The following is an 11608-nucleotide window of genomic DNA, read 5'->3' as shown; positions in this document are numbered from 1 at the left end:
AATTTATCCTGACAACCTCTGATGAAACCCAAGTTTCCTCACTGTGCGTTTCACTTCCAACAACCCTGCTTTTTTCTAACTGAAACAACCAGGGTCTGTGTTTTCGGTGGCGGTGAGCTGAAAAATTCCAGCTGAACACTAATGTTTTCTGAGCCTCGGTAGCCAAAAGATTAGGAAATAATCCCTTTTTCTGCCAAAACTCCCAGAGAATCTCCTCTGCCCACGCTAGTGATGAGCAAACACACGCACCTCCTCTAAAATAGAGACCTTTTCATGCAAGCGTCTGCATCAGCAGCATCGGTTTCCTCCCAGACATTAAATAAAGTGATTTCAGCCCAGGCCGTGGCTCTTTCCTAACAGGATTCCATGGTGTAGAGAAGAGGACACCCAGCCCAGCCGAGCTCAGGGATGTCCCATCACGATACATTTATTCTCTCCAAACCCCCTGTTGCAGGATGCTCCAAATCACCCAAGTTTTCTTGAATGAAAGCAAGGCTTTGACATGCCTGCATGGCTCAGGTACACTCCCATCTGCACTGGAAAACAAGAGTGAAAAAAAATCCACTATTTCTTCTTTATTCCAGGCAAGAAGGGGAGCCCGGAGTCACACGGCCGAGCTCCAGTGATGGAATCTGCACTTTGGCCCCTCTCACCCACCCAGAGCCTCAGGACCAGCTTCCTGGCAGGATTAGGAACTGTTTTCTGCATTCCCAAAATGCCCCCATCTCTGCTGGAAAAGCCCATCTTCCTGGGAAACAGAGGCCCCGCTCGGCTATTCCACAGGTTTCCTTTCACTGCCTCATGTAACATTTTCCTCTTTTTTTCTTTTTTAATCATTTCTCAGGACTCTTTTATGACAGTTTAACCCCTGTCAGCTAAAAGCTCAGCTCTCCTTCAACCTCCTGCCTTTTATTTCCAACGAGAATGCTATTAAACCTGATGGCAGCATCATTTCAAGTGACTCTGTCCCAGAGCCAGACTCCACTGCACACACAGACAGCCCCAAATTCCCAAGAAGCAGCAGCAAAACAGGCAAGATCAACTAGCCTGACAACAGGAATCCTCATGGCTATTAAAACAAGAAATATTCATGCTGGGCTTTAGGGCTATGCAAATAGACCACTAAGAGCTTTATCTAGGGAAAAAAGTCCCTAAAGGCCATGTGGGAGAGGAGGAAGCGTACAGGAAGCGGTGAGGCCGGGGTTATCTGCACGGATGGAGAAAAACCCTGAACTCGGTGTGTCCGTTCCGCCACGATGGGGAATTTGCTGGATTTCCGAGGCATGGAGACGGACATGGACAGACAAGCGGGTCATTTAGACCCGGGAGACACTTCTCCCTCTCTGAGAAGATCCGCAAGACACAGCGAAGCTTAGGAAAGCAATAAAGAGAAAGCCCATCTGCTCGGCGCCCTTCTGATTCACAACATTAAATAAAATGCCAGAAACTGATCTTTTTCCCGCCCACCCCCTCCCCCTTTTAAACAGCCAGTAGGTCCTTCATACTTTCCCACTTACATCATCCAACATGGTTTGAATCTACAGTGACTGGTAAAGCCTCAAAGGCATAATTGCAGTTGTCTTAGGAAAGTGAAATCATATGGTGTTCCCAAGATCCCCTCCCCCGGCCTTTTTCCCTTTCTTTTCTTTCCTTTACTTTCCTTTTTCTCTCTTCTTTTCCTTTTCTCTGCCCTCCTAAGACTTCTCACTCAGCTTCCAGATGTTTCCTGAGGGAAAAAAAAAAAAGGAAAAAGGGAAAAAGAGCAAGAAGATCCTAAGAGCAGGGTGGAGAGGAGCGGAACGGGCCACGTGGCAGCCGGAGCTCCCAGGGCAGGGGAGGAGAGAGGCGAAAGCCGGAACCGCCGCCTGGATCAGCCTCCGGCAGCACCTCGTGTCCCAGGGCAGAGCCACCCGCTGCCTGCGGGACCCTGCACCGGCCACCCTTGCCCCATCCCACCTCATTCCCCCCAGTCCTGGAGCAGCTGGGAGGTGGTCCAGCCTCTCCGTCACCTCCATCCAGGCCACCGCGGTCCCCAAGGAGGAGCGTCCCTGCAGTAGGTTTCATCCTGGATAAGGAGAAGGGTCCTGGATAGAGGGTTGGAAGCCCAGGTGTGCCCTGGAGTCACTGCTTGCCGTGGGCTTCAGCAAGGGATGCTGAGCATCAACACAGGGCCTGGCACGGCCGGTCTTCACCCCCCAGGAAATCCCATAGGTATATAGGACTTCTTGCAGCATTATAACCCAGACCACCTTCTTCATTCACTCATACCCCCCATATCAAGGTTTTGGGCCCCTATAGAGCCTTCGCCAGGCTCTTCCTGGACTCTGAACACTTTTCAATTAACCAGTACTTCTGTGGGTTGCCAATTTACTCATGGAGGGCCATCCATAGACCTTAGGCTTGGCAGGAGAGGTTGTAGCTGGAGAACCTCACATGAGACTCGAGCACAGGAGGCCTCCAACCTCCACTCATCCTCACGTGGGATAGATGGTGAAAAAAACATTTATATCTGCATCCGAATGGGCTGTCGAATGCACGGCCCGGCATGCTGCCCCAAAATTGCTCCCCTATCACTGCAAACAGCCTTAGTGCAATCAGAAACATTCCCCCTGGCACTTAGGTGAGCCCAGCCTGGGCATGGTTTCAATTAAGGCTGTAATTTGCTGAGCTGGCACGGAGGAGGGCAGCGCAAGCTCCCCGGGAGGTGTCTGCAACCCGGCCTCCTCTCTCGCCACCTCCCTCTGCACCGAGCAGGGGTCACAGCCCGCTGGAAATGCCTCCTTCTCCCTGCACTAACCCTGCCGGGATGGGATGAGCCTGCCAGGTGCACTAGGGGCCGTGCAGAAAGCTGGGAAAAGCTGCAATGCCAGGGGATTGGGATGAACTGCATCCTTTGGGGTATGTGTTGTAACCGAACAGATCCGTCTCGTTTCCCCTCCCAGGGAAGAAATCCCAGTCGGCAGTGTTCCCTGCAGCTTCCAAGGGGCTGTAAGGAAACGAGGGCGGCCACATCTCCAGGAACAACCTTTCCCCCTGCTCCGATGCACCCCACAGAGTCATAAGCACCATTGGCTTGCAGCACACAGAGGGTGGGAGCCCCAGAGGGATGCCACAACGATGCCACTTGGCCATTTGGCCAGCCCCAGTTGAGAGGGAGCAAGATGGCTACAGTTTACCAGAAGCATTTCTTAGGAACTAGAGAACTTAGTTCTCATACTAGTAGCTTGAGAGGATGGGAAGGGATGCAGCCAGCCAAGTGGTGTTGGGAGTCTGGGTCAAATTCATCTCTGAATCAACTTAAAGACCTTAAAATTAAGTCATATCCAGTGTCTTTCATAGCATCAAACTCCTTACAGTGAGGGGGTGGTTTCCAGTCTCCTGCGGAGGAGTATAAATGTAGTTCATCCAAACCCTTTCCAGATGTTCTGCCCTTGCTGGAAGGAGGGAGGGACCCTGGCTGCAACCCCTTGAGGCTATTTCTGAGTTGCTTTAGAAATGACAGAGCCCGTGCAGTGTATCCTGTCTCCCTCCTCTGAGCAGGCTTGTTTAGCCAAAGGGTTTTTTTTTTTTTTTTTTTTTTTTTTTAATTCTGTAATATTCACTCCAGGGAAGGGAGACAGGCACAGAAAGGGTTAAATGAAATCCACGTGGGAGCACATCTCATTTGAACAGCACCCAACATTGGGGTGTCCTGCACTTCATCCTAAAGCCAAGGTGTTTGAAAGGCCTCCTCTACCCTCAACACAGTTTACCATTCCCAGCAGAGTGGAAATCTAGCTCCACCCAAGACAAGAATGAGACCTGGCTGGAGGATCTGGAGTATAGACAGGAAATTTGGCCTCTAGAATATTACCCTGAGATTCTAGATAATCTTTAGTTTTGCTTCTCATTTTAGGCCAACCAGATGTTACTATCATAGGTCACTGCCCACCTCCACACCAATAACTGTGGGCATCACTTTCCACATACAATAGAGCCTCTATGTTCTGTTCTTCCTCAGAGAATTCAGCATATAGGGATTGAACTCCAGGCAGGGCATTGCAGTGCACACAGCATGCAGAAATTGCCAGCACAGCAGCCCAGGAGTTTCATGGTGGGGGGAAAATGTCAGAAAGAGAAAGAAAGAATAAGTAAATAAAAGAATATATTCAGGTCTGGGAGCAGGAGAGTCGCAAAGGCAGCATTAGTGAAGTACTGGCTCTTGCACAACCCTCCCTACACTTCATTTTGACTTGGCAGGGTGGGTGGCAGCAGTTTCACACATGTCCCTTTCCTCCTTTTGCTCCACGTGGGCTTTCACCCCCACAGACACGCCTGTGCGCTCAGGCGCTTCCCGGCTGCCGATCCCCCAGGGACGGGGACCAGGGAGGGAAAGGAGAAAGGAAAAGAGTCACTTGGATCCCTCTGGTGACCCCAGGGCGAAGGGACAGGGATGGAGGGATGCGGCGGGGGGGGGGGGGGGTGGCGCAGGACCCGTTGCCAGGGCGTCGCCATGGCGACGCTCCCGCGCAGCCAATGGGAGCGCGCGGCGGCGGCGCGGGATGCGCGGTGCTGGGGCGCCACCCGGCGGGCGCGCGGCGCGCACGGCCCCGCGGCAGCCGCGGAGCGCGATCCCCCCGCGCAGAGCGGACAGAGAATTCCTTCCTTCCCCCTTTTATTTCCCCATAGATCATTGGGAACCTACAATCCAAGTTTTAAAGCTCCCTTCCCCGGTGTGAACTCACCATCACGCTACCAAGCTGCTTCTCGAGCTTCTCAAAGTGTGTCAGGAGAGGCACAAGCTCTCACTTGTTCGCACAGGTCAATGACAACCGCGCTGTCAAAGCACTGCCAACTTCCTGAGAAACCCGTCCATAACACAGGTTAATAACACTGGTTTCCATGCTCTGGTTTCTCTTCAGATTGTATAAACTATATAAACACACCAGGCCTAGTGAGATCCTCCTCTCACATAATGCCAAGTTGATGTTCTGGATTTTCACTTCAGACTGAGCTTTTCCCATGGGAAAAAAAGAAGGATTGCTGTGTATTCAACTTTATCAGCAGTGGAAATAAGGCCCCCTCCCACTCCTGGCATTAAGGATGCTGGAAAAAAACCTGTGTGGGAGAAGGGCTAAAATGCACAGCACCTGGCACCAAAATGCTTGGCCTCTCTGTAGGGTAGAGAGAATTAGTATAGATCAGCCCTGTCATAGGCAAAAACAGAGTAAATTGTGAAAGCTTACAGCAGCACAAGAGTGACAACAGCAAATACATAGTGAAGGGAGTCAAAACCTAGTGAACAGAGCACTGGGGGTACTGTCAGAGTGAATGTATCCCATAAAGTCCTACATGCTCAAAAACCTCGTGCTCTTTTCTACTCACAGGGGGAGGCAAAGAGCTCCTCTTGCTCTGTTTTTTCCTCAGAGCTTTTGTCCTCTCTGTCTGCCCTCCTCTATTTCTTTTAAGTTCCTAGACCTTCAGATTTCAGTCTAAGTGTCCCTGCCGGTCCCCAGGGATCTCTGCTCCTGGCAGATGTCACAGGTATCCACCGTCAAGGCGCCTTGAGCAGAGTGTCCCTTGGAGCCACAGCCCACACCCTGCCATGACACAGGACCTTTGCCTAAGGGCTGGACATCTGAAGCCTTTGCGTGACCAGGGCTTGCTATGAAGAAATGCCAGGCAGAGGCTGCAGAACCAGTCTTTAGTCTTTTTTTTTTTTTTTTTTTTTAGCTCCATAGGACCTGGATCTTGGTATTTAAACCCTTTTATAAAACTATATAAATAAATCATATTCTGTGCACTTGAGTCAACACTAGCCTAAAAGTACCCTCCTTATAGCTCATGTCACGCAAATAAGACAGGCTTGATAACTGCAGAGAATGATTTATAAAGGTGCCATATGGGAGCTTGTCTAAGGATTATAATTGATTAGCGAGCTGCAGAAATACTGCCTTGGTCCAGAGCACGGGCTTCGCGGGGCTTTAGCTCCTTCCTGGGGCCTGGCAGTGCAGTGACTCCAGCATTAACTCCATTCCTAAACCCAGGAAATCACCCTCCCTCCACACGCCAGTGGCAGCCAAGTCCCTGAGGGGCTTTTCCTCCACGTGGTTCAAGAGCAGAGCTCTGAAACTGGGAGAGCACTGATAACTCGAGGACACGTTTCATCCAAGGAGAGCAGAGGTGGGCGTTTAACTGCAGCAGCCCATCTGCCGAGGCCTCTTGTTTCCTTAGCGCCTCAAGCAGAACCTCCCCTGGGCTCTGTCTAGACATCGGAACAGGTACGAGGTGATGGTTACGCTCAAAACCTCTGGTTGACAACAGAGTTCGGAGCAAGCAGGGACTTCTATTTTATTTGGGGATTTGGGGTGAGCTATTCTGGCTCCTTTGCATCTCAGCTTACATCCGTGCCCAGAGCCAAGAGAGTCTATGCTGGACCAGAAGCTGAGCCTTGAGAATCAGCCTGAAGTTAGGAGAGGTCTCAGCTCTGCCTAGGCCTAAAAACTGCTTCTTACACAAGTGAGGCTGAAGCTCTTTCAGTAGGCAAGAAGAGGCAAATAAAAGATTGCATCTAGATTTGTGACCAAAAAAAAAAATCATATTTCTAGCAGTAGGCAGCACCCAGTGCCCACCAGAGAAGAGTTGTGGAGTTAATTAGAAATGTATATTTGATACCCAGTCTGAACAGGGCCCTGCATGCTGCTGAGGTTTAATAATTGATTTGTAATTTATTTGCCCATTAATTCTTCCTCTTTCAGAGTGAAGCCAAGAGCTCCTGCACACTCGTCCATCATCCCGGCCGGCAGCGGCTGCAGCCCCTTCTCCCACAGAGCTGTCGGGGTGACAGACTGGAGCCTCGCGCAGGCTGTAATTAGTTACTTACTCCAGAAGCTTTTTATAGGAGCCTGTGCGCCTCTGGAGAAAGATTAACAAAGGGTTTATTTCCTGCGGGCTCGGGCCGCGTGTCAGCAAAACCGAGGCCCCAGAAATTATTGATTCTCTTTCCATAAGGTTTGCATTTTCAAGGTAAGTGATTTGGCTGTTACAGGCATCGCATGTCCCCGGGCCCCATCCATCACAGCGCACGAACGGAGCTGACCGAAAACAGAGGCCACGGCGCTTTCTCTCACAGTGAGTGCCTATTGCAGCAGGAAAAGGGTTTTCCAGGGTGCTCCTTCGCTTCTCGTCAGAGAGAAAATGTAATTACGCTCCTGTAGGTGACTGCAAGCTTCCCGCTCCCTAATGCAGACAGAGCAGCAGGGGGTTGTACCCCAGCAGCAGCTAAATCACAGCATCCCCACACGCCAAGGAGCCTGGCTTGCTAATCTGAGCTGCTCTCTGGAGCCCTCAGCTCAGCATGTTCAAAATTGAGCATCCCCAAACCATGAGAGCATTATTAAATCATGAGATTCAGAACAGAAAATACGTGTCCTCCTTCCTTGGGCCTGTCTGAACCCTCAGGACTGCAGCTGGGTCGCGGTTTTTCAAGCCTTCCCCTGCAAAGTGGTTTCAAAGACCCCACTACCTTTCAGAGGGGAACAGAGATTCCCCAATGACCGGGGACCCCAGTGTCCCACAAAGTGGCCGCCTCCCACACGGACCCTCGTGGAGACACTGAGAAAGGCAGGAGCATCAGGAGATGGGAGCAAAATGCCAGCAGGATGGGAAAGGGCCTAAATGACAATGGCTGGCAAGCAGCAAAGTGTTTTGAATAGCTGGGATGGGCATTTATCAGAGATGAAGATCACATTTTTAATAGTTACGTGCAGATTGCTTCAAGCCAGCTGGGAAAGCAGGACTCCATTCCTCCCCGCTGCAGGAAGCCTCTCCTCCCATCTCTGTGCTCATCGTCCTCTTCCCACTGGCCTGAAAAACTGCCTGGGAGAAAGTGCTGTAAAGATAGAGACAATAAGAATACAAAAAGAGATGACATGGGTATTGTGAAGAGATGACGTGGGTGTTGTGCATGTCCCATCTCCCGGGGACGATCGGAATGGGGGAATGGCGCAGGGATGACCGTGCCAGGGCAGTCCCACAGATGGGCATGGAAGTGACACGGCAAAGCCCCTGGGGAAGGTCAGGAGGCCCCAGGACAATTTGGGCAGGAGGGAGGGCCGTGCAACCCGCTAAATGTCACGTGTGGAGCCTCACGCGGGGCTGCTGCTCTCACTGCGGGTGCCGGCTCCGTGGCCATAAATCCTGCCCCGCTGCCGTCCCCGTCCCCGCTGGCTGGTTGCTCTCCCTTGGCAGAGGCAGGAGGGATGAGTCATTCCCTGCGTTTCCTGCAGCCACCTCCTCCCACCCCCACGAGGCCAAGTCTAGAGGAGAAGGGAAGATGTTGAAGCCCCTTGTGGGAAAAAAAATGGTTACAAAATGCCTCGGATCCCAGCAGAGGAGAGATTCCTTGGGTTTCCAGGTCTGTAGGATCAGTGCACAGCAGTGGCACCTGCTTGGAGGATGTTCCCGCCTAAAGGGACATAAAAGCAGCAGAAACCCCATCCCAGGGTCCGAGTGGAGGCGCAGGGTGGTTCAGTGATCACAACTCGAGACTGCACAAAAACCCCCAGTTCCTTCCTCTGCTGCTGTTTGATCTGGCTGCAAGGCCCCTGCACTGGATGGAATTGTTCCTGATTGAAATTCCCGTAAAGAAATGAGAGCCGGACCCCAGGACCACGTCTCTCCGTGAAGCACAACAGGGAGACCCCGGCAGCCCCAGGAAAACCCAGACAGCAGCAGCCAGGGACGGCTCCCATCTCTCTTAAAGCCTTTCCTGCAAATGTGCTTGTCTTAAAGTTCAGACCGTTCCGGGCATAAATTCTTCCCCTGCCTTCCGTGCTGCTGGGAGTTTGCTACTGGCTGTATATTTTTAGATTTTAAAAATGTCACCCTCAACTGCTGCAAACGCACGTAAGTACTGTAAGAAACAAACCATATAGGCTTCCTGTCAATAACTCCAGCCTCACATGGACTCCCCACAGCCCTGGCAGAGGAAATTATAGCCTTTCCCCCCAGATGGTGGCTGGCTGCTTATTATTGTCTTTCATCTTTATTGTCTCTTAAGGTGAAATGGCTGGAGTGACAGCAGCGAAGAGGCAGCCACAAATTGTGTCTCCTTCAAACCTTCTCCCATCCCTCACACCAGGGAAGCCACGGCCACAGGATGCTGCTAGTGGCTCTGGACATAGGGAATGTTTCCAATCCATTGAAAATAAGGAGGATTCAGTCCCTGAGAGCTAATCCCATGTCCACGCTGCTCTGCCGCAGCCAGACGGGTCTGTTTTGTGCCCGGGGACATGGAGTTAAAGGCTGAACTGAGCCGAATTGGTGTGGAAAACACACCTGGAAGTCCCAGCAGACACTCCTGGGCTGCATCCAGGCATCTCCCGCCTGTGAGTTCTTTCCAAGGGACAAGTCTGACTCCACAGGGCAGAAGACACAGGAATTTCCTGCAGGAAGATGGCAGATGCATCATCCTTCTAAAATAAAAGCCAAGGATGTCAGTGTGTAAAGGCCTGGCCTTCCCAAGCAGGGGTTAATCCGCGGGGGCTTTGGGGACCCACCTCCTCCTTCCAGATAGCAGGAAACCGTGCCCAGCACGTTCTTTGCCATGAGGAGGGAAGCGTTTCTGGAGCAGGAACAGACAGGCCAGAGCAAGCTTTTCTCATCCAACTGGAGTCTGACGGGAGGATCTGGTTTCAAAGGATTAGGTAATGTCTTCGGATCGCCCAGGAACCCAAGTCCCGATGTGCCTGTTCAGGCAGCAATGGGGGCCGACGCTGGTGGCTGCAAACTCCTCGGAGCCGCTTTGCCAACCTGCTCCTTGTGCAGCAAAGCTCCAGCTTCCTTCATCCCGGGCAGCGGCTCACGCTGTGTTGGACTCCATGGTCTTTTCCAACCGTAATGATTCCATAACCCCAGGATGGGAAAGCCCAGGGAAGGTCCTTCTTGCTCCCCATGGGTTGGATAGGGAAGGGCTGGAGCAGGGAGGGCTGTGTTGGAGCCTGGCCAAGGCTGGTGGCTGATGACACCCCACGGTGCCCCAACAGCCTGCTGTGTGACACGGTGACAACACCCGAACTCTGCAACCAGGACAACCGCAAAGCAACCCCCTGAGCGGGGAGAAACAGGCAGGAGATGCAGGGAGCAACGAAGTCACCTCCACGAGCCGCAGACATCATGGGGGACAGCGATGGGTGACAACATCCCCCGGCACCGCGGGTGACCTTGAGCAAGAAAATTGCTGCTAACTCCCTCCGCAGAGATGGATGTGGCTGCACTTATTACAAGGTAGGATGCTTTTATGCTATAAATTAAAAGGTCCAGGCAAAATGAACATGGAGAGCGGTGTCCTCAGGAATCACAATGACTCAAACACAAGCTTTTTGCAAGAAAATAAATTAAATGACTTAGCCATTTTACTCATTGGTCGGCTCAACCTTCAGCAGCATCCTAACAAACACTTGTGTCTTCATTTAATTTTCTCCAGCCTAATACCCACCATAAAAGAAATACAGCAGAAAGCCTGCCTGATAACTTCAGCGAATTTCCATTTGACCCTCCCCCTGGGTTTTGGGTTGAGTGTTGAGTGAATGAGCTTTAAAAGCATCTTTTCATTTAGTCTTCCACAGCAGAAAATCACCGAGCCAAGAATCATACCTCACTTTGTCAGTAGAAAAACAAGATGTGGGCTTAGTGGAATTGAGCTGCGTTGGAGCCCGGCATGGAAAATCTTGCATATGAAGCCAAACAAGGTTTCGCTGCCAGAGCTGTGAGGGAGATGCAGGATTTTTGTGGCTAGTATTTCTCGCCTGCGTCTTGGGATCTCAAGTTCTTTGGAAGAAAAAGATACTCATTTTAGGCAATGCTTTGCTTGGAGCGAGTTGTTTAATCCCCCGTCACACTGTGAGGAGGGGCAGGGGGAGAAACTTGTGTTTGTTGGAGGAAAAAATCGATGATGTCCTTAAGATGCAGCGTTTAGTGCAGGAGGGGGTTGATCGATGCTGCGGGGAGTTTCTGAGTGGGTGCGAAGCAGATGCAGCAAATTGGGCTGGAGCACCAAGGCAGAAACACTTCATGGATGGGCTTAGAAAGGCCTTGGATCGCGGCAGGGAAGATGAAAAAGTCGGGGGGCACTTTTGTTTATCCAAAAAACGTGCGTTTTTTCCCCAAGGCCCTGGGAAGGGAGTTGGGCCGGGGGGGATTTGGGTGGCCGGGAGGTGGCAGCAGCTCTTTGCCTTTGGGACAGGCCAGCGCGGAGCCGCTGCGGCCCCCGGCGCGGGGAGAGACGCTGCGAAGGGGCTGAGCCCCCCGCTCGGCCCCGCGGAGGCAGCCGCGGGGAGGCCGCTGCGGAGGCCGCAGGGGAGGCCGCGCTTCCCAACGGCCTGCGGACACCTCTGGCTTGGGGCCACCAAGGGAGGCCCGTCTGCAGGAGCGGCCTCCTCCCCGGGAGGCCGCGGAGCATCCTCCATCCTGCAACTCCCACATCCCCAGCTTTAAGGAGAGGGATATGAAGGGGTAAAATAGAGAGCTCTGATCCCCTTGGCAGTGGCCACCCACATGGCAAGTGCTGGCCCAGCCTGCAGAGCCGGAGGGACTCGAGCCCATGGGGCTGGAAAGCAGCATCCCTGGC

The sequence above is a fragment of the Tinamus guttatus genome, unplaced genomic scaffold (assembly GCF_059628265.1).
Source record: "Tinamus guttatus ecotype Peru unplaced genomic scaffold, ASM5962826v1 Tinamus_guttatus_pri_ptg000226l, whole genome shotgun sequence".
In the NCBI taxonomy this organism is placed as follows: domain Eukaryota; kingdom Metazoa; phylum Chordata; class Aves; order Tinamiformes; family Tinamidae; genus Tinamus; species Tinamus guttatus.
This window is presented reverse-complemented; position numbering follows the sequence as displayed.